At 41.8% G+C, this 24,206-nt stretch overlaps 1 long non-coding RNA gene across 4 annotated transcripts in view; it reads left to right on the top strand.

Moving 5' to 3' along the window:
- The window catches only part of LOC110407026, a 124,944-nt gene that overhangs the window by 11,353 nt on the left and 89,385 nt on the right, over positions 1 to 24,206 (top strand). For 3 of the 4 annotated variants that reach the window (XR_002443690.1, XR_002443687.1, XR_002443686.1), the window contains exon 2: positions 4,337 to 4,396. This is a non-coding gene — a long non-coding RNA (uncharacterized LOC110407026). Of the gene's footprint in view, positions 1 to 4,336; positions 4,397 to 12,570; positions 12,685 to 24,206 lie in introns of all 4 variants that reach the window. The other variant, XR_002443691.1, reaches the window with a different exon arrangement.

Raw genomic sequence — 24,206 nt, 5'->3', positions numbered from 1 at the left:
TTTGATTTCACTGATTTTGGAAACATCAGCATATGATTGAAGTGAAACTTTTGTGTAAGCACTTCACTGTTTTGGAGCTGAAAGTTTGAGGACAAATCTTTATCTAGTTTTCTTTTTCTCTGAAGAAGTTGTTCATTTTCTCCTTTCATGCATAGCCCAATCGAGAGTTTTAATTAAGCTTTCATTGTAAATAGTCTACTAAACATGATCAATTATCTCGCCTTTCTGTTACAAAGTATTCATACTTTCAAACCACAAAGTCACATCTCTGTGCAACTGTGGCTTCTCCTTCATCTTGTTTGTAATCACCTGCACAGCTTTTCTGCAGTGCTTATTGTGCTGTCTCAATCCTTTAAGCCTCGTAATGAACCAGAACTTTCTGGGAGTAGTTTACATGGATTTTCTGTCACTCGCTAGTGCCGGCAGGCACGTTCAAAGCTGGCACCTTCTGCTAGCTCCAGGGAATTCTATGGTGGTGAGGAAGCTGTGGAGGGCCTCTACAGCATCTGTCTATTGCTGGGGTGCAAGGATGGCCTAACGTGAGGTCAGTATAGCATAAAGGTGATGTGGATTTATTTGCCTAAGCATAGAGATCTAATCACTTTGGACACTGCGATCTGGACTCCATCTGCCTCTCCAGAAGGGCACAAATCTCCTGTGGGTCCTATCTATCAGCCATGGGCAAACATCTTGGAAATGTGCTAAATTAATACCCAACTCACTTGAAGGATTTAGAGTATGTAACTCAGCCATCATTTATCATGCAGACAAAGATCTTCAGATCTTTTCAGGGGCTGAAACACCTCTCCTGTAGGGAGAGGCTGAGTGAGCTGGGCCTGTTCAGCCTGAGGAAAAGGAAGATCAGGGTGATCTCACCAATGTCTGTAAACACCTGGGGGTATACTTGCAGGGAACTGATCTCCAGAGAGCACATGAAGCTGATGTCCCAGAACAATATCTTCAGGAACTGATAAGCGTTCTTTCCTTTCATTTATCAACCGGCAGCAGACATTCAGCAGATGTAATTTCAGAAAGCGAGGCCAGGAAACGCTCGTATGAGGAGCCTTCTCACACCTGTCACAAGTGTGAGCACTCTGTGAAAGTGAGTGCAGATGTGGGTCAGAAATGAAAATTTTTGTGTGTTAATACCCCTTCAAAATTTGAAGCAAACAATCTCTTTTATTTGACTGTTGATTTTGGCAGGGCAAGCAGAGTTACAAAGCTGCTCCTGAGGGACTGCCAGTCAGGACAGTCCAAATCAGAGCCAGGAACCAAGCTAATACCTGGGATTGCCTGATGATGGGAGCCAGTGCCTGGATCCCACATTTAGCAGATACAAGCCTGCACCCAGGGCACAGGTTATACTCAGGAATTACCAGGCAAAGAAGCTGGGTCTGCAGTACTCCCATAACCTTTACCTGTACTCGATCTTGTCTCCATGCCAGCCATAGACCTGCAAGACTGGGCTAGGGAGTACATCAGATTTGTGCTCTCTCCTTGGCTGGCCTCCCTAAGGCCTATCTGATCTGACTGTCCTGCAGCGCATAACTGGAGATTGTTTAGTACCCTCTTCAGCTCATGAATGTCAAAATTAAGGCACTGCATTAGCTTTAGGACATCCAAAGTAGGAGACATTACTTTTGGAGCAGCCCTCATACTTGCTGTGCTCAAAATATAAATTAAAGGAAGGGAGATTTAGATCAGATGTCAGAGGGTAGTTTTTTACAGAGAGGATGTGGAAGCGCTGGCACAGGCTGCCCAGAGAGGCAGTGGATGCCCCGTCCCTGGAGGTGTTTAAGGCCAGGTTGGATGTGGCCCTGGGCAAGCTGATCAAGTACTTGATCTAGTGGTTTGCAGCCCTGCCTGTGGCAGTAGGGTTGGAACTTGATGATCCTTGAGGTCCCTTTCAACCCAAGCCATCCTGTGATTCTCTGATTCTGATATACATGAATGTTTGCTTGTATATGTGAATATTGTGTAAGACTGAGGCATGGCTCAGGACTTCCCCCTGCATCATGTTTACTCTCCAGAAAAAGATATCCCTGTCAGTTCCTTGATTTAGTTTACATATGCTTTACCTGTAAAATACAAAAGTAAATGAAAAGAATCTTAATCTCATTTCCTCTCTCCCCTATAAATCTAGATTATTGCTTGCTACTTTCTCAGAAGGACTCTTTTCATTTTACACACCTTGCAAGTAAAGGGCTCAAATCTGTGAAACTGCTTTGGAACTGGTCAGCCAGGAGGTCTTCTGAGCAGTGTCCTGTGAGCACTCAGTGATCCTCACTTAGCATGTTCACTGCATAACCATATACTCATTATTTTCTGTATGTACTATATACATTACAATTAGTAAAACCTGATTTCAGTATTACCTCCCCCGTCAGCCAGCCCTCTTAGCGCTCTCTGATTGTCACATGAGAACAACAGCAAATCATAGCTGCAATCAGGTTCTCCAAGGCTGAGATTTTTTCCAAAAAGGAAGACAGGCTGGTCTCCAAAGCTTGTCTGCCTATTCATGCTCACACTCCTGCTCAGCTCCTAGAGGAACAGCACAGATATCCTCACCACCCTGGAGCTGTTTTTCATGCCCTATTACATGTTCGCGAGATCTAGTCTTCTATGTTTATGTCCCTACTGCTTTCCTTCTTAGTGAGCTCTTAAATCACTAATGGGTGAGGCTAAAAGAATTGACATAGGATCTTAGTTATGAAACGAAAGCTTCCAGTGCCACAAACAGCAGCATTGAACCAGAAAGTTCTGGGACTGGCACAGATAGCAAGTGCTGGTGGGCAGCTCCAGTTGTGTGGCTGGAAACAAGCAAATGTGGGCCTACTCACAGCTTGGACACGTTAGGTGCTCCTTATCTCTCTCACTTTGTAGTTTCCCATGGCAGCTGTAGCCACTTGTCAGGTCTTAAATCAAGCAACTGAAATCTGATTCATTTTAAAAGTGCTGTTTTCTTTTATTTGTTTATTTCTTTGGTTTGTTATTTTTCTGCCAAAGCAATGGCTTCCCTTTGAAGCACAAAACTTCTCAGAGAAGTGTACTCTTTTGAGCAAGATGTTCGAGGGATCACCACTACTTGAGAAATTCCTCTTATTAGATTTTAGGCAAATACCCTGGCAAAAAAAAACTGGATTTAATCAACTCCCATCACTCTAAAGGAGCTGACTGGGTCTTCTGTGGGCTCCCCTGTGTCTTTGGAGGCAATCACACTGCACATGGGTGCTTACAGCTTTCTGTAGATATGGCAGTAAGCTGCAGAACGAACTGATCCCAGTTGGTCACTAATTGCATGTATCACAGTGCCTGGAGAATGGTGTGAAGACCTGGGGATATATTTGCAGTGATTCTATGCACTCAGAAGTAAACCAGAAACTGATTGAAAATGTGCTTTGAGCACATGTAAGACTATAAAAAGATATTTCTCAAAAACAAGAATATGGCATTGTAGCTCTTTGATGGACTTATCTTCCATGAATTTAGGTAATCTGTTTGGAACATGTTTTTATACATTTATCATATGTAATATGGTAAAATATCAATTTCAAAATTTAATTACAAGTTTATCTAAAAACTTTTTTTTTTTAAAGCTCAATTTGATAATCTCACTGGCTCTCTTTAGTTTGTCTTTTGAAAACTATTCCCTCTTCAGTTTCTTTGTACAGTACATAAACCCATAAAACAAACATCTTTAATGTCTGAGACCAACTCCATAGCTGGTTGGCTTGGCCATCCAAGATTGACAAGCACAGCTTAAATTCTAGTCTTATATGCTGTTTTTGTCTGTATTTTTAAAGTGTAGAACTAGAGCTGGTGTAAACATTGTAAAATTAGCATTATTATTGCTCTGATGCTTTTAGAGCAGAGAAAGATTTTTCGTATGTTAAAAGAAATCCATTAAGAATTTGGAGTTATAAGCATCAGTTCTGTAAAGTCTAGAATTAATTTCAGAAGATAATACAATAGTTTTTAAATTGCTGAATATTAGCTTGATAATGGCTTTATTTTCAATGCTCTCAGACATATGGTCTGATTTTTTGAGTAGTCCTGGCAGTTGGACTCAGTGGTTCTTATGGGTCCCTTCCAAGTGGAGATATTCTGTGATTCTAAGATTTCCTACTAGTTCTAATTCAAGCAATGTTGTGATTTTTGCAGTGTATATTTTCTCCATGTACAAACTTAATTTTTGCCTCACAAATCCTTCTCATTCTGAATCTGGATTATGTGTGAGTTATTCTTTGGTAAATAACAGAGTGCTACACTCATAACCATGTATTTTTAAAAATTTTATTTTTTTACTATTTTTCTGATCTCAAGTTATGCCCTACAGGACCCAGAGGAAATGCAATTACTGCCACCACCTTCAGAGAAGCCACTTAGTCACTTAAAGGTAAGCATTTTCTTAAGTGCTTTACTGATTGAGCTTTTATCACAGTAGAGAGTTACCAATTAAAAAAAAAAATCTGTCTCCCTCTTGATTAAAAAGAAAAAATCTAAAGAAACTGAGCACTGATCAGAGTGGGTTGACTTTTATAAAAACAACTGTAATGCATTTTAATGAAAAACAAAGTGTACTTTCAAAATCTTAACATTCATAGAGCATTGCCTCCTCTATCAAAAAACCAAAAACCAGCACTCCTTTCTGAGAGATGCTCTGTCCCTGGAGCAGGTCCCAGCAGATGGCACTGTTATGAATAATTTGAGCCGCGGCTAGAAATTCCCGCAGGCTGTAGAAACCCTTCCCTCTCTGCCTCCCATGAGCTGCCCCTGAGAGCATGGAAAACTCCCCTCATGATATGTCCTCAGCCTACCTGACCATGGCGAGAAAGAAAGGTTTGCATTTTCCTAAGTTAGAAGTGTGGTAGGCTTGACATTTTGACTTTTTTTTTAATTTTTTTTTTAAAGTAATCAAGACTTTGTTGTTAGGAAGGGAAAATAATAGGTGCCCTGCTGCATAACTGTGATTGTGATTTTCTACCTGCTACCTATACCTGTTGCTTCCCTTCAAAATAGCCCTTTTTCCCTCCCCTTTCCCATTTTGGTTTTCTGAAAATTTGGTATTCATTTTATAGCTTCACAGAAAAATCTGCTGCTGCTTTTGGTGATAAAAAGCATCCTTTCCTGATCTGCTGTGAGGAGGTGCTTTGGAGAGAGACTGTATGCCAAGGGGTAACTTGGTTATTCCATGGCTGTCTGGCATTTGACTTGCCTGGGCTACATTGAGTGAAGCAGTGTTGCTTTGAAAGTAATGCCTCCTATTTATATATTTATTTATTTTGAGATGGTTTTGGACCTGCTGAGATGGTTTTGGACCGGCTCCAAAAGCTGGATACTCACATCTCCATGGGGCCAGATGGATTGCACCCTAGAGTGCTGAGGGAGTTGGCGGATGTGGTTGCCAGGCTGCTCTCCATCATCTTTCAACAGTCCTGACTAACAGGGAATGTCCCAGTTGACTGGAGACTAGCAATGTGACTCCCATCTTCAAGAAGGGCCAGAAAGATGGTCCTGGTAGCTATAGGCCTATCAGCCTCACCTCGGTGCCAGGGAAGGTTATGGAATGGATAATCTTGGGAGCCATCATGGATCTCTTAAAGGTCAACCAGGGGATCAGGCCCAGTCAGCATGGGTTTGTAGATCCTGTTTGACAAACCTGATTTCATTCTATGACGTGGTGACCCACTCAGTGGATGAAGGTAAGGCTGTCGATGTGGTCTACCTGGACTTCAGTAAGGCCTTTGACACTGTCCCCCACAGCATCCTTGTGGAGAAGCTGGCTGCCCATGGTTTGAATGGGCATACACTCTGCTGGATGAAACACTGCCTGAGTGGCTGGGCCCAGAGAGTTGTGGTCAAAGGAGTTAAATCCAGTTGGTGGCCAGTCACGAGCGGTGTCCCTCAGGGCTTGGTGCTGGGGCCTCTTCTATTCAACATCTTTATCAATGATCTTGATGAGGGGATTGAGTGCACCCTCAGTAAGTTTGCAGATGACACCAAGTTGGGAGGGAGTGTTGATCCGCCAGAGGGTAGAAAGGCACTACAGAGGGACCTGGATAGACTGCATCGATGGGCCAAGGTAAATTGTATGAGTTTCAACAGGACCAAGTGTCAGGTCCTGCATTTTGGTCACAACAACCCCAGGCAACCCTACAGGCTTGGGGAGGAGTGGCTGGAAAGCTGCCTGACGGAAAGGGACCTTGGTGTGCTGATGGACAGTCAGCTGAATATGAGCCAGCAGTGTGCCCAGGTGGCCAAGAAGGCCAGAGGCATCCTGGCTTGTATCAGGAATGGTGTGGTGAGCAGGACTAGGGAAGTCATCCTGCCCCTGCACTTGGCATTGTTGAGGCCTCACCTCGAGCACTGTGTTCAGTTTTGGGCACCTCAGTACAGAAAGGACATTGAGGTGCTGGTGCAGGTCCAAAGAAGGGCAACAAGGCTGGTGAAGGGCTTGGAGAATATGTCCGATGAGGAGCAACTGAAGGAACTGGGGCTGTTTAGTTTGGGGAAGAGGAGACTGAGGGGAGACCTCATTGCTCTCTTCAAATACCTGAAAGGTGATTGCAGTGAGAGCAGGGTTGGTCTCTTCTCACTGATGACAGACGACAGGACAAGGGGAAATGGCCTCAAGTTGGGCCAGGGGAGGTTGAGGTTGGATATGAGGAAAAACTTCTTTACAGCAAAGGTTGTTAAGCACTGGAACAGGGTCCCCAGGGAGGTGGTTGAGTCACCATCCCTGAATGTGTTTAAAAACCGTTTGGATGTGGTGCTCAGAGATATGATTTAGTGGTGGGTTGTTAGAGTTTGTGTAGTATGGTTAGGTTGCTGTTGGACTTGATGATCTTGAAGGTCCTTTCCCACCTGAGCAATTCTATGATTCTATTTAGTAAAGCAAATTCTCAGCTATAAAACACTGTTTTTCAACATAGTCACGACCATTAGCTGTGCATTTTCACCAGCAATGAACAAGAGCCTGCATGCTGTGCTTGTAACAATCTGCACCACCTCACTGTGCCCACATCTGCTGTTCGTTCTCCATCAATGTTCAGCAAGCACTGGTGAATGTCAGTGGGTGCCATTTTTTCCCCATGGAGAAATTCAGGGACACACCTTTACTTCATCTGCACTTCCATGCCAGACACACCATGTCAGAGTGCCGCTCTGCTGCCGTCTGTCACTCCATGGCAACAAAACATAATGGGATATTGGTGGGAAGGTTCAACCTCTATTGCCATACCACCACCGTCTGCCTCTGATGTCACAGGCCAGCATAATAAAACAAGAGGCATTACTTTTGGAACAACCCTTGTAAAATACATAATGTTGTTAATGTATACAAGTAGCATTTGTATTTCTTACAAGGCAATCAGTACCCTAGGTTTCAACTTATATTGTAGGAAAAAAAAAAACCACACTTACAAGGGACAAATTTTTAACTCCTACTTCAATTATAATTAATCTCCTGAGTACCTTGCATTTTTCATAGACCACATCACAAGACATGATCCAAAGCATGGAGAAAAATCCTAAAACTACACTGATGCATGTCTAATAGTTGAAAGGACTGCAAGAGAATAAAAATCAGAAAGCATGTGGCAAAAAAAAGTGAGTAAAGAAAATTTTATTAATTAACTGTATGCAAAAAAATACATTTGAATTATTACAATCATTCTTCATTTTAAATTAATTCTAGATTTTGCTTCATGTCTGCTAAGATATTTTCCAGAATAGCTTTACAGTTACATTGAAGTCCTTACTCAGTAGCGCATTCAGGCCGTGGCAAATTGAGACAGCCAGCACCATGTATTAAGAGTTGGGTACCCAACCCTGGAAGCTTTTTCAGTTCTTCATGCTCACTGATTTCAGTGATGGTCACTCTGTTACTACAGTATGCTTTCATTCTGCTGATAGAAAGCCATACTGTTAGGGCTAAACCACACTTACCTACTTCTTGGCTTTCCAGCAGCGTGTATGAAACTTTATGTCCAGTTTAAGCAGTCCAGATATGACTTGTGCAACTCTCAGTTGCAAAGTGCATAGTTTATATTTGTACGTTGAGGTAAAGCGAAAATAAGCATAGGTGTACTGCTACAGGCATATTTTGTATTTCAGCTCCTCACTGATCTCTGTAAAAGTGTACTCCTCTGCAGGCAATAGCATTTGCATTTCATGCATTTGAGGCATCTGCCTATAGCACGTCAAAATATTATGTGCAGCACAATTTTGACATTGAAAACTAAATGAATACATGAATGGACATTTTATGTATTGCATTGTGATTTATCAACTCTTTATTTAAAAGTAGGCCATGGAATCTTCACTTATTGAAGTAGTAGAGTATATGATGTAAGAAGAACTACAGAAACAATGCTGACAAAAATAGTTGTCCTTTAACATGCACAACATGGCTTTGAACACCTCCAGGAACAGGGCATCCACAGTCTCTCTGGGCAGCCTGTTCCAGCACCTCACCACTCTCATAGGAAAGAACTTCCCTCTGATATCCAACCTAAATCTTCCCTCCTTCAACTTAAAACCATTTCCCCTTGTCCTGCCATTATCTACCCTTGTAAAGAGTTGACTCCCCTCCTGTTTGTAGGCTCCTTTCAGGCACTGGAAGGTTGCAGTGAGGTCACCCCACAGACTTCTCCAGACTGCTCCCTCAGCCTGTCTTTGTAGGGGAGGTGCTCCAGCCCTCTGATCGTTTTTGTGAGCCTCCTCTGGACCCTCTCTTTATTAATAATTGTTGTACTTTTTTTGCTTTATTCAGTGCTGTGGCCATACATCTGTAAGATGCTTTCTGTCTAAGCAGACTGACTATATGGTAGAAAATTAAAGTGATCTTAGTTATGGGTTTATGTTATTCTATTAAACAGAGAAGTTTTGCAAGTAAGAGAATCATAGAATTGTAGGTGTTGGAAGGGACCTCAAGAGATCATCGAATCCACCCCCCCTGCTAAAGCAGATACCGTACAGTAGGTTGCACAGGTAGGCGTCCAGATGGGTCATGAATACCTCCATAGAAGGAGACTCCACAACCTCTCTATTTTCCTCAGAGATCTGGAGCGACTGGAAGGGGAAAGTTAAAACTGGGAGTAGCATGGATATGCTCCTTCACAAGCAAAAATCTGTTGCTCTGTAGTCTGCTGAACTACCACAGTAATGTGTTCATTCTTGAGACTAAAACTTACCTAATATTGTCTTAGGACAAGATGTTCTTTTGTTTAAGTAGAATAGTAAAGGACACTTAATGGTCCCTAATCAGAAGAACAAACACTTAGTATCCTTTAATCAAGGACATCCCAGGGCAGTTAGGTCTTGAGGAGGACACGTAATCAGAACATTTTGAGGATGTTTTGTATACATTGCCAACTTGACAAGAGAATTCAAAGTGTATGCATTGTTAGCAGACTGCATGCTGAGCTCATAAAAGTCTACAAGCAGAGGTGACCCACTGTCACTGCTGCAACTGCTGAAATGCACCACCCACCACCTCACTGTGCTCACATCCACTATTTTGTCTCCACAAGTGTTTGGCAAGTATCAATAAATGTAACTGGTGCAATTTTTTTCTGCATAGAGGATTTCATTGACACCCATTTGCTTCATCTGCACTTCCATGTCAGATGCCGTTATGTCAGAGTGCCCCTCTGCTGCACAGCAACAACATGTAATGGAAAATTAATGGGAAGGTTCAACCTCTACTGCCATACCCCCAACATCTGCCTCTGATGTCATGGGCCAACATCATAATATGGGAGGCATTACTTTTGGAGAAGGCACAATATAGTTAATGTATAAAAGTAACAAAACTTATTTTTTTAATTTTTTTATTATAAACGTAAAAATTGGGCAACAAAAAGCATACAACTAGTGGGATATTTGAATTTGTTTTTATGAAGCTACTACCTCAGTCGGGTTTGATGGCAGTGGCTACAATTCTCAGTGAGATTTCCACATGTTCATCAGAGATTTTTGATGAATTTTTACAATTTCTGTGCTTCATCCTTAAAAACAGTTGTTCATAGATGTGTGTACTGCCAAAAGTGATGACATGAATAAGGTGTGACTGTGAAGCGAGGGACATTTCTCTCTGCTAAGAGAAGGCTTATAGAAGTCTGGTAAAGAAATGTGAACAGATTTTAATTTGACTTGAATATCTGACTGCAACTCTGTTCATTCCATTGCAAAATTCTGAAAATGGAGCTGCAAACATACAAAAAATTTCTGTTTTCTTGACGATCTTGAAACCTGTTCCCAAATTCCTTTATTAGAACAGAAAGCAAGGCTTTGTATTTTCTGCCACTCACAGGACTGTGTTTAGCGAATGTATCAAAATGCATATAGCGATTTGCTATCACTTAGCACTGCACTTTGCGCTCTCCTGCTCTGGTTTCAGCCCAGACAATGCCAATCGCACTCTGATGTTTGGTTGTTGCCTGGGGCAGGGCTGCTCAGTAGGGAAGAGCTGCTGCCATGATGGCATAGGGCAGGGGGCAGCTGCAGGACCGGCTGGGCCAGGTGCATGCAGGCCATGGGTTGGATATGCCTGGCTTATGCATTTGCAGATTTACTTCCGAAGAGAGACATGGAGACCTAGATGCTAGATCTACAAAAGGGACCCAGGGACTGGAAAACTTTATATTTGGGTGCCTGCTGAAATCTCTATCCAAATTTAGGAGCTCAGGCTTCCTTGAACAGGGAGAGTCTGGTCTCAAAAAGCAACTTGGTGCTCACGATTGGAGTAGACAAAGCTCCTTTCCATTCTCATTCGCTATTTTGATTTGTCAGTCCTCTTCTGAACTTTGATATTTAAATCAAGTCAGCCTTTTGGATCTCGGAGCACTTTTTGGCCACTGGCTTTTAGAGCGGCCTTGCTCTGATTCCTGTGAGGAGAAACGTGAGTGCCCCCCGCCTGTATCTGAGCTGTAGGGAGGAGAGTAGACGTGAGCATGGGAGCAGTATTAACATGAACACTGAAGGCAGAACATGGCTTCCTTCCTAGGATTTGGGGATTTGGAGGACATGCTTGATAATGGATGAGAAGTCTGCAAGCAGGTCCTCTCCCTCTTGTTATGATACTGGGGATAGCAGAAAACAGCACTTCTGGATCCTGGAAGCACTGGAGCCTCTTTTTCTGCAAATAGCCACAGTCATCTTGGATGAATTCCCTCAGCAAAGTGTAAAAAAAAGCAAGTCTAGTCTGATTAGTCTGAATGAGAAACTCTTGTTCTCAGTCCTTTCTTTCAGATCCAGTCCTCCTCAGCTGAGGAAGAAGTGCAGATTTAAAATGATCCTGAGTTATTCATTGGCCTGAGGACAAGAAACTGGAGCTGGATGAGTGATGTAATCACTAGCCCATGGCATAAATTGCTCTCACCAACAGCTGTTAAGATAAATTACAAAAGAGGAACAGGTAGGCTGGGAGGATCACAATACAGTCCTGTCGCAATTTCCATTGCATATCTGGAGAGGCAGGAAGAGAGCTTCCCAGACTTGTGTGGAACTGGATTTGGTGCTCCCAGCAAGTGGAAAGTGCATTTTTTTGGAGGTGGGGGAGTCCCCTTTCCCCAAGAACTAGGTTGATGCTACGTTCCTAGGAGAGAGCGGTGCTGCTGGCAGCAGATGAGACTTCAACCCTGCCTTTCTCCGTTGAAGTTTTGTTGTGCAGCTCAGGGAGGTTCCTGTTCAGCATGCAGGTTTTGTGCTCCTAGTTTTAGCCCTAAGACTCAGCACTCCTTCCTTCTTCAGGTCCCAGCTCTCACTGTATCCTTTGTCCTCTGTGCACTGATTTATACAGTCCTAGAATCCTTAGAGTTGGAAGGGACCTCTGAAAGCCATCTAGTCCAACTCCCCTGCAATGAACAGGGACACCACAGCTACATCAGTCTGCCCAGGACCGTATCCACCCTCACCTTGAAAGTCTCTGGGGACAGGGCATCAACAACAATTCTGGGCAACCTGTTCCAGTGCCTCACCACCCTCACTGTAAAAGACTTTTCTTACATCTAGCCTAAATCTACCCTCTTTGAGCTTGAAACCATTTCCCCTTGTTCTATCACCACAGACCCTGCTAAAGAGTCTGTCCCCTTCTTTCTTGTAGCTCCCCTTCAGATACTGAGAGGCTGCTCTCAGGTCACCTCAGGGCCTTCTCTTCTCCACGCTGAACAGTCCCAGCTCTCTCAGCCTGCTCTCATAGGAGAGGCATTCCATTCCATGGATCATTTTTGTGGCCCTCATCTGGACATGCTCCAACAGGTCCATGTTTTTCCTATACTGAGAACTCCACGTCTGGATGCAGTACTGGTGAGGTGAGGCCTCGCCAGTGCAGAGTAGAGGGGCACAACCACCTCCCTCTCCCTGCGGGCCATGCTTCTTTTGATGCAGGCCAGGATACAGTTGGCTTTCTGGGCTGCGAGGGCACATTGCTGGCTCATGTCCAGCTCCCCATCCACCAGTACTACAAGCCCTTTTTGGCAGCGCTGTGCTCTATCCTTACATCCCCATTTATTTTGTCTCTCTCTCTTTTTTTTTTTTTTAACCTCTTATTCCACTATAACACTACAGTTTTGTTTCTTTTCTTGAGTGGAAGACACAGAGAAAACATCTGTCTTCAGAAATTCCAGCTTCCCGTTTCTACTCTCGTTTGTCAAGAAACCCTGCGGGCAACTCCCCAGCAATGTAAGTGGGACCAGCTGTGTGAGTGGGACAGACTCTGGAAGGAAATAGCACTTCTTCTACAGAGCAATTTGGGTGCTAAGGAAATCAAAATAGAGTGAAATAATTCCTCCTTTACAGAAACCCAATGTGAAAATACTCCTTGACTGGAGGACTGACTAACCCTGTTTATCTGTTTGTGAATTATGCTCCATCTTGCTGGTACTCGCAAGCCATGAGCAGGGGTTGCCTTCATCACCTGTGCTCAGGGCAACCACACGGCCTAAGTGGGATATAGTGTGGACCTTTGTGGAGGAAAGGGATAACTAACCTAGGCACATTTTTCTGTAGGCACCAGAGAAATAGCCTCCACTGAACAGCACTCCAGCAATCTTTCTGTTTTCAGAGCTTTCAGGGGGAATTCTGTTTGGTGTTTTCCAACTGCATACAGTGTCTGGCTCACTGTGCTGTGTCAAACACCCCGCACTAAAGCCAGCCATTGACCAGGAAACACCAGATTCTCCTCCACTTCTTTCCTCTGGCAATCAATTCTGTAAACACAAAATTTCATTTCCTACAGTGATAAGTGATTTAAGGTCAACTTTTCTGTATTTACAGTGTGTTGCTTAAAATACAAACCTCCTTTGTACTTTGTTATTTTGTGCACCACTGAATGCTTTCACAGACAGATGCTGCTATAAAGGATGGCTTAGAAATTCTATATAAAAAAGCAGCCAGTGCCACTGGGGAATAGAGTACTCTACCCATAAAGCACATAGCCTGCTTAGACCAAGTTCACAACATAATGCTCTTTCTGAAATGTATTTAATGCAAGGCTGAAATTTATGCATCATAAAAGGAGAAGACAAAAACTATCTTCCTGTCCTTTTCAGCCTTTGGTAGGGGCTTTGATCAGCAATTTAATTAAATATTGAGTTGTCTAAAGTTTTTAAGTTCTGTTGCAATTCTGCATAAAAATGAAAACAGAGACCTTTCTGGAGAACAAGTTCTTACTTTTCTTTCTGTTCAAGAATGTCATGACATTTTAAAGCCTATGGGCACTTTGTTTTCTTCCACTGCTTAAATGAACAGCGTGACTTTTTGAACATCTCCTTCACTGTCATTCCCAAGTCTGAAATATACCTGATGCAGATGTCTCACTTTTGTCTTTCCTCTTCCTCCCCCTTTAAGAAATTCATCTACAAGACAAACAAGTAAAGCTGGAAAGGATTTTTTCGTCTAAGCAGATCTTGATTCTTGTGTCTGTGGTAGACAGAAAAGATAGCAAATGTGATTGCCTCTAGGCTTGAGAGTAAGCCTCAGACATCCAGTCTGAAATGTGCATTTCCAGCACTGCAACTATAGTTGTGTTAGCAAGTGTGAATTACAGCATTAAGGTCAGAATAGTTAAAAATCCTATAGAACAAGCAGGTTTCAGGTGCAGTTTGACCATTTAAAATGTGTTAATTGCTTGATGAAGTAGGTTAATTCATTATGAGTTGGATTAAATGTTGTTGAATTTAGTAATACTTCATTTAAGATAGTTTCAGGAAGCAATGTGGTATACATCTCTGCCCCAAGAGAGGCAGAGGAAGGGAGCTTGGAAACGTAAATAAGTGATGTGTGTAGAGGATCTGGGTCTATGTGCTGTTTGGGCAAGAGCGGGCTGTACAAATGAGAGAACAGTAAATGATAAAGGAAAAAAAATCACAATGCATATTAAACAGCATCAGTATGTGGTCATGATAAACTTCTACAGTATTGAGGTACTGGATTGAAAAAAATGGGAAAACTCCCTTCAGTGTTCAGTTCACCTGACCTTTCAGGAAGACAGGACGCTGTATGTTGCTGAGAATATATAAAATTACTCCACAGACCCCCTAATTCAATCATACAGTTCTGCATGGAGAGCATCTCATGCATTCAGCAGGATCCTAGGGACTATGCCTTATTTGTCCAGGCTCAAATACCCTCTTTCAGCCTATGTAATTTTCTTTTAGCTGAATTTTTCATGTGCACAATGTATATGCTTAAGTCAGTGTCCAGTCTGTCTCGGTGCCCCAAAGTGCAAAAAATAACCTGGAATGTTTGGGACCAGCTGTAAGGGTGGGAGTGACAGAGTTCAAACATATCGATCACTGTATACAAGATAAATAGTCTAAAGCTTTGTGGCCAGCTGAACTTATTTTCTGCAGCTCTCCCCTGATTTAGAAAAGTAATCTTCTCACCCATGCTCGTGTTCCCTTTCACCTTGATGTTTGGTAAATCGCTACTAGATAGGTTTATTGAAAGAAGCCTATGGAGTGAAGGAGAGGAACAGTAACAAGGACTTGTGAACATTGTACGTTTAAGTATTGGAATTTGAATCTAAAACCTTGGTAGAAGAAGTTGCCCTGGCAACAGCATCCTGAAGTGCAAAGGTTGAGAGAGGGAGCAAGAGTCCTGGGGCTGAACCAGTCCAAGCTGCTGAAGCCCAGGGAGACGGCTAATCAGTGCTAATTGGCGTCAGGGAAGCTGCTTGGTGAGGGACTGCTTCTCCACAGCTGATGATGAGTGGCCTGACTGTCATGCATTATTCACCAATAAACTGTTTGTTGAATAATTCTGAGTAGCCCAAGCAGGGCTCTAATCAGGTACGGTGGCAATCTTTCCTGAGTTTGTTTCTGTAGTGGTAAGGACCTCAAATCAGACACTGCTGGCAGGCAATCCTCAGATGAAGGAAGAAGTTGAATTAGATGTTATTTTCTTAGTTCCTATATCCAACAGAGTGGAAACAGTGTATCATCTGCTTTTAGCTTGGAAATGGAACAGTTAAGTGAGATGGACGGGTTGCAAGGACTGGTTTTATTTATATGGACAGATTATTTGGAGTTTAGTATAACCAACTCCATGTTAATTATGTAAGGGGCAGAAGGTGAAAGCAGAAACAGACAAAACTGTTCTGTAAATAAATAATTACACCATCGATGGCTAAGTATTTCACTGGCTTCTCACTGGAGTCACTTGTAAAACCTTGGTTTGATACTCAAGAGGTCGGGAGAGCCTATTTGGCTGCTGTTTCTTTTAGTAATTTACCAGTTACTTGACTGAGCTACTCTAAAAAGCTCTGGTAAAGGAGTTCTGTTTTCATCAGTAGAATAAAGGACCTCACAACTTTGTTAACAGAGTCTGTTGAGGCAAATTATTCATGGTACCAATAGAAAAGCATCTTCAGAAAATAAACAAAGTTAAATATTCAAACCATCAGAGCTCCATACTCTCAGCTTCTTGGGTACGGTGCAAGGATTGTTGCAAAATGATGTTGGAACTGAAGGGGTTAGTGACATTTATTGTTAAAATTCAGCAGGGGCTGAATTATTGATGAAGGTTGCTGTTTGTAACCCTACTGTATTGCCTGTGATATGGTAGCTGTAACGTCTTCACAGGTTCTCATCCTGAATGCTGGCCAAATTTTATTCTTATATGTCTAACTGTAGCTGATATTAACTTAGATAAGATGCACAAGAATGTCTCTGCAGGAAGTAATCAGGTCCCTTCCAACCTACGCCATTCTGTGATTCTACTGAGCTACAGCCTCAGATCAGCAATCCATCCTCATCCATTATGTTAGAGAGAAGCTGTGTTCTCTCACTGCTGCATTTCTCAGCACTTGATCACAAAATTGTGAAAAGTCCACATTTGTTGTCTGACTCACGGCATCAGATTTAACAAAGTAACTTGCACTGGTAATACCAAAAAGGAATTTTTTTTAATGAAGCCCTTGCCACAAAAGCCTTTGGACACATTCACAGGAAGAAGAAACCCAACTGTTGGCAGTCACATGAGAGTGTAGGGTGCCAAGTGAAATTAATGTAAGTATAAAGTTCCCTAACCATAGAAGTTGCAATATTTATTACAAAAAAGATTTCTATTCTGGCGAAAAAACCCACATTCTCTGTGGCAGAATGCACTTGTTTTTGAACACAGATTTACAGCAGCTTTCTGCTACACTGTTTGCATTTACTTCCATGAAGATGCTCTTGTTTTGCTCCAGGCCAAAGTCTGCCCCAGAGCTATGGTTTATAGAGCAAATGACTGACATCCAGGCACTTTTTTTGCTGTTTTAAACAGTAGGGAAGAATTTTTTTTTGAAAAGTCAGTCTTGCAGATGATGAATAAAACATGACTCAATGTGATGCCATTCAGCAAGGGAAGCTATGGAAAAATTAACATTTTTTCACACATGGGTTTTGTACGCTGATAAAGACTTGTGGTCGCATTGCTGTAAGCACTGAAATCTATTACAGAATTGTGAGAATAACAGTGTATATAAGAGGTAGCTATCATTAAAATTGAGAATGGGTTATTCCTGTTAGAGGAGCACAGATGCACTTATTAGGTGCACTTGCTGCCTGTGGGAGATGTTTTTCTCTTTTTCTCCTTCTCATCAAAGCTCATCAAGGCACAAAAGCTGGAAAAGTGGGGGTAATGTGTTTATTATTTCTTTGTGCAGTGTTTGTGGAAGCTAACAACAGTAAAAACTCTCTGTAGATTAAAATAATAGTTCTTTATAAAGCTTTATAAAGACAGGTACATTGCAAACATCAGAAAAAAAAATAGAAGATTGCATGTCATTTATAGCTTGGTTGGGTTTCAGAGGGCTCGCAGTGTGCTACTGAACCACATGTTTAATTTGTCAGATGCCCTCAATTGATAGGAAGATCTTCTTAGAACAGATGTCTTAGCAAGAACTGTTTTAGAGATTCCTTAGACCTACGTTTTCTCCTTTTGTTTTTAATTTGACTTAAGTCATGGATCATTGTAAGTTATTGTCCTGAAAGAGAGTCTTCGTTGTGGCACCACTTCAAGGAGCTATTAACACAGCTGCTAAGAGTACCCTGTAAACCTTGTTCCAAAATCAAGACAATTGTAGCAACACACTGTACTTCTGCATCAAACTTGCTCATTCTGCTTTATAAATATAGGCTTGGCATTTTTCTGCATGCTACTAGCAACTCAGTGACTGGAGAAATTCAATCTGTTTATTTGTTAGTTATGGTGATCTTTTCTGGATGCTAGTATATACTGGTAAAGTATTTATGAAGTTATCTACACTACACTTATGCAATGAAACATCAGTGATGCAATGTTCCTCACAACCTTTCAAAAGGATGCTAATAAGAAAATGCAGTGCATCAGTAGCCCCAAGATCAAATAATCAAAATACAATAAGTACGTGGCAAAATTCAATAGTGCTATTTTCAAAGAGCTGTGTATCCTTTTCATGGTTGTTCAGAAGAAAAAGATGGAGCCAGGCAGAGTGTTCATTTCTTTGAGAGTTCTGGGTGAGGTTGAGGGCAATGCGATTGGTTTTAACCAGCATAATTTATTCAAGGTAAGAGAATACAAGACTGATGGATCACTAAGAAGATCCTTCTTAGCTAAGGTCTAGCTCTGTCTGGCCTTTTGGAAGCAGCGATGTATATGGTGACATGGAAGAGTCCTGACTATTGCCTTTGTAGACAAGCTTTTTTTGCCTGTTTTATCTCTGAAACCTTGTCTGGTTTCAGAATAACCATCAGATTGAAATTTAATATTTACCATCTAATTAAAGTGGTCAGAAGCTTTAAATAGTTTCATGCAAACTTTCAGATTCAGTCTAGAGTAGTTTTCCAGAAGTTCAGTATTATCTTCCCCATATATGATGATGAAGGCAATACAGAATAAATCCAGCACAAGACCTGCTTTTATAAGTATTTTAAGAAAGAATTACAGCTACAGTGACTGTAAGCAAAATATAGTTGTTATTTCTTTAAAAGATAAATAATTTTTGAAGTAATATGTTACTTGTGCCAGAGCCTGATGTGGTCTTATAGATCCTTGTTGGATTTGAAATATGGAAATGTGCAAATCTCCCTATTTAATATACACTATTGGAACTAATATTTTGATTAATATTTCTTAATTAAAGTTAGGAATAGGCATATGTATAAGTAGAAATGTGATTATCATAGTAAAGAGCAAGTGGCAGTCATTGACTGCAGAACTTGCCAAGATAATAGGGAAATTCAGTGGAGGTAAAAAATATTTTCAGTTTGACATAATTATTGAAGTCATATTTCTTCCACTGTCCCCAGGAGGTTGTCCATGACTAGTTAGTGAAAGATATGATGATTTAGCCTTGACTTGGTTTTTTATATTTTATATTAATAAAAGAGTAAACAAGATGGGATGTAATGGAGAAAGTAAAACAAAGAGAAACTGCTGCATGTCTGCAGAGGTACCTCCCATTGGGTCATACCATGGGATGAGTAAATCACTTGCTCTGTCATAGCTGTAGCCCAGGATAAGATGTTTGCATATGCTGTTACCATGTGTCTGTAAGAAAGCTGCCTTTCCTGCTGTCCATGAGAATTCCCCACTCTTCTGCTTGCTAGAGAAAATCTTGTAATGCCCTCCGATTGCTCCCATTTCCTCCCTACCTCAGCCCAGAACTGCAGCTCTTCTGCCTGACTGCAAGAATCCCACAGCCCCTCATCTGCTCAGGGCTGGCAGGGAGCACAAATAATTCAAAACTACCTGCAGCCCTTTCTCCTCCTAGGGAATGTATGTGAAGCCTCACCCAAAATAATTGTTGGTTGCCAAATTAAACTGCAGGTCTAAATGTCTCAGTTCATTTATTGCTGTTTTGGTGTGTGGAAGATGAAAGGTGGGGGCTTTATGTGGAGCTGGGAGAGATCTTGTTACTTCATGAAAAATAGATGGAGTCTCATAAGCCCTTGGCTTTCATCGAGCTGTAGGTTTGTTTGTTTATAAACAGACAGAAAGTAGTATGTGTTATACAAGAGTAGGTGTCTGGATGATGTTTCAGTTTAGAAAGATGGGGAAGAAAAACAAAATAGGTAAAAAACATCGGGATGGCAGGTGTTTGAAGAAGAGGGATTCAAGAGACTCGATTTACTTCTGTGCTGACTGACTGCATGTGAGAGGGCTGTCAAGGAGAGAGGAGTAGTGAACTGCCTGCCACTGGGTGTTCTGTGTTTAAGCAGGTTCATTTTGGCAGACAGCAGTGAGAACATGGCTGGGCAAAGAGAAAAAGAACTGGCTGTGACTAAGAAAGAAAATCAGACTGAAGGTTGCAAAACGCTAAACCAGTGAGAACATGATTGTAGAAAAACAGCCCCCTAGAGAGACAACTAATTCATGGCCCCAGCCTCCTGCAAGACGCTATTCTTTGCACAGAGTTTAATTTGCAAATCATCTTTCTTCCTTTGCTGATGTCCTGCAGTGTGACCCCCAGCCCCATCAATAAAAGATGCGGTAATGAGTCACACATTCGTTGCAGTCACCACATCCACAATAAAACATCAGTCCTCTGACAGTTTACAAGATACAAATCATATCAGCATGCTGTTAAGGCTGAGACTACATAGGAGCAATTTAGGAAAGAAGGCATTAGATGATGTAATTGTCTCTAAACAATGAGAAAATTCAGAGCTCTGTTTATGTGCAAAAGGCATCTGGGCATGCTAAGGTAAGGATTGTTGACTTTGCCCCATTGCAACAACAAACCACAAATGTATTAAATGTAAACGGAGGAGTTAATAACATTGTACTCAGGTACAGTTCATTTAGACTTGAAATGGAACAGCTGAGCCTTCATTCCACAGATTTCCAAGAAGCGAGTTATTGTTCAGCACTGAAGAAAACTAATCATGACTTTTATTAAACCTTTCCTATGTCCTCCTTGTTACCTTTGACATGCAAAGATTAAACTCTCGTTTGTAAACTGATAAGCAAACACAACTCTGAAAGCACTTTCCCTGTGGACATCGTAAAGATGATTTATGCCGTTTTTGCCTGTGTCATGCACTGGAGAGAGACCACTTTGCTATTTATTTTATTTATGCTGTTTTGCCTCTGAGAGGGAAATGACAAAATACATTAATCAGAATTTCTTTAGCAAGCTCCCTGCAGGCCTCAAAGCACTCTGAAAGGAATCAATACACAAAATGAGATAATTATTTCAGTTTTGTGTATTAAAAGGCCTTATATTTTTTTTTTCTGCCTATAGAAATGCTGTTGGACTGGTCAAACATTTTTAGATGATAGGTACTGAAAAATAAAAGGGTGCTTTTATCAAAAGAAAAGAAGCTTGCAAACAAGTTGCAGGTACCTGTTAATGTATCTCCTGGGGAAAAAAATGTCATATATGCATAGAATATTATTTCCAGCTGTCTTGAATTAAGATTGTTTTTTCCTCTGCTCAAAGTCAGAGGAAAAGTCAGTCTTTTGAATGTTAAAGGAGCGTCAATCAGTGATGCATCACAGCACAATGCACAGATGTCAGTACCTGCGGACACAGAAATAAGAGAGCAAACTAGCCAGATTTAGGTACAGACATGCAGTTATTCATATGTGAAGCAGGGGCATGGCTCAGGTGCCTAAGCCCAGGTGAGATGCCCTAATTATCTGGCTGGCCTTGAGCTGTGATTTCCAGCCCCTGGGCAGATCTCTGTGGCAAGGCTCTGCAAAAATGATGGGATGTGGTGCCCGGGCCACTGAACCAAGTCCCAGGTCTCCACTGACTTGAATGACAGCTTCAAATCCTTGCTTATGTAAATACATCAGTATGCAAATATCTAAACAGAAGTTGCTTCATCTTAAACTGATCTGAACCTGCAGTCTGGCTCCAGGTGAGTTAACTTGGCCAGGCAGTTTGGGTAACCAGTCACTGCATTCAGTGATACACACACATGCTTGGAAACATCTGTCTTCATCTCATTCAGGATCCAATTTGCCTTTCTTCCTCGCGTTAGGCAGCTCCCTGCTGTGCAAACACTCCCCCTGCAATCAGTAAAACTTCTTGAAAGATGGGGATCTCTTCCAGTTTCAGAAAGCTTTCTCCCATTCTTCATGGCAAATGTTGTCTGCGTGAGGGAGCTAGTTTGGAAAGAACAGTGGTTGTTACAGGCGTAAACATTTTCAAGCCATTTCACACACTCTTGTTCTACCCATCTTCACTGCTGCAATAGGAACCACTCTCACCCAGGCAGCCTATGCCACTTGCTCACAGACATGGCAGAAACTTCTGGTTTTGTGTTTACACAAGCAAGGTTGATAAGATTTTGGGGTGATCTTTTCATGTAAAGCCCTAATCCCTGTTGTGAGGGAATCTGTGCTGAAGTTTGAAAGTAGAACTGCATAAAATTAGGTGTGCTGGAAACGTGGTTTGACTCAAGGGTAAGCTTAGTTTGGATGTTGGATTCCAACTTCATAAAATGTAGTTGCGATATTTCGTATACCCTATTTGTTTACTGACTGATAATAATAAACAGTGTGCAATAACTTAGGACTCTTAACATTCTTTTTCTTTATGAAATTACAGAAGTTTTATTTCTGCTGTTTTCCATCTTTACCAACTTCACTGAAAACACACAAAAAAAATCCTTACCTACTGGAAAGTACTGATGTTTCTGCTCTTACTTTCTAATACACTAGGCTGTGTTTCAGACTGCGTGGAAGCCAGCTAGTTCTGGGAGAGCTTTACGTTCACTTCTTGACGGGTAAGAGTAAGGAGCTTACCCACTTCTGAAAGGAGGTAGGCAAGGAGTTACCTAAACCCTCTGCTCTTCAGTTGGAATCAGAGAAGGGCTGGCTTAGTAATTCCTTATAAGATAGAAATAACTGTCTGTATTTTGGGAAGTAAATATTTGTCTCTGAGGTGAAAAAAAAGGTGGTTGTTGGATTTCTATGATGTCTGAATTAGATCATCCTTGGATGTTTCTTTTGGTCTGGGATGGTGTATGTGCTTCCTCTTGCACACAGCTGCACCTGATGCCAAGCCCTGCCTCATCCAGAGGAGTGAAACTGAGCCCATTACTTCTGCACAGCGCATACGCCAGGGAAATTTCTAACTCTTACACACTGGCATGACTCAGATCTAACTGGGCTTCTTTTAAGGGTGAGAAATGTTAGCTTATAAAAAAATAAACATCTTATTGTTGCCACTAAATGATTCCCACATCTTTTAAAAATAAGATTTTGTAATCCATTCTCACTGTGCTCACTGAATTTTACATTAGGGGTATTTTTACCCTACTTAACTGATAGTCTTATATTGATGTCTTACCATTATCTAACTCCTTTACTGGAAAACCTTTTGAGGGGAACATAAATTTTGCTAATGTCTTCAGTAGGGCCAGCTCTTTCCCCTTATTTATAGAATGATACAAGTCTTCAACTTTTATGGCCACTGTGAAAAACAACGGTTAGTATGAATGACTGTGAATCAGCTGGAGGAGCTGATAATACAGTGATAGGAAGACTAGTTTCCTGTTGTATGGAACAATATTCGTTCACCCTCAGACACATAATGATTTCTGAATTGACTCCTATTGTATATGTTTAAGTATGGAAAATTAATAGATTAATTCTGAATATTTGCCACTTAGATAATTGTCTGAATGCAGTTCTCCACAGATTTCTGAACAGAGCACAGATATAGGCTCAGGAAGTGCTTGAGAAACCCAGGATGAATAATGCATTCATCCAAAACCAAACGTGCTTTTCTAATCACAGTTTCTCAGTATTAAGATTTGATGCTATAGTGATTTTAAATCAATCTAAAGGAGGCTGGCTTAGTTGCATATAGGGTTATGTTGCATTAACGTTATCTACTTCCATTAGGGTTATCTATCTGGAGTTCAGTAAGGTCTTTTACATGATACCCCACAACATCCTTCTCTCCAAATTGGAATGGTATGGATTTGATGGGTGGACTGTTCAGTGGATGAAGAACTGGCTGCAGGATCGAGTCCGGAGAGTGGTGGTCAATCTTCATCTTCTGGATGGAGATCAGTGATGGGTGGTGTCTGCAAGGGGCTGGTGCTGGGTCCGATACTCTTTAATATCTTCATAAATGACATTGACAGTGGGGTCGAATGTACCCTCAGCAAGTTTGCTGATGACACCAAACTGTGGGATGCAGGTGACACACCAGGGGGATGGGGTGCCATCCAGAAGGACCTAGACAGGCTTGAGTAGTGGCCACAGGTGAATCTCATGAGGTTCAATAAGTTCAAGAGCAAGGTCTTCTACCTGGGTTGAAGCAACTCTCACTACCAATACAAGCTGGGGGATGAAAGGACTGAGAACAGCCCTGCTGAAAAAGACCTGGCAATACTGGTGGATGGGAAGCTGGATATGAGCCAGCAATGTGCCCTTGCAGCCCAGAAAGCCAGATGTATCCTGGGCTGCAACAAAAGAAGCATGGCCAGTAGGGAGAGGGAGGTGATCCTGCCCCTCTACTCTGTGCTGGTGAGGCCTCACCTGGAGTACTGCATCCAGACGTGGAGTCCTCAGTACAGGAGAGACATAGACCTGTTGGAGCATGTCCAGATGAGGGCCACAGAAATGATCCAGGGAATGGAATGCCTCTCCTATGAGAGCAGGCTGAGAGAGCTGGGGCTGTTCAGCATGGAGAAGAGAAGGCTGTGAGGTGACCTGAGAGCGGCCTCTCAGTATCTGAAGGGGAGCTACAAGAAAGAAGGGGACAGACTCTTTAG

The sequence above is a fragment of the Numida meleagris genome, chromosome 1, assembly GCF_002078875.1.
Source record: "Numida meleagris isolate 19003 breed g44 Domestic line chromosome 1, NumMel1.0, whole genome shotgun sequence".
In the NCBI taxonomy this organism is placed as follows: Eukaryota; Metazoa; Chordata; class Aves; order Galliformes; family Numididae; genus Numida; species Numida meleagris.
Note: the sequence above shows the minus strand (reverse complement) of the source record. Positions and strands in the feature narration are given on the sequence as shown.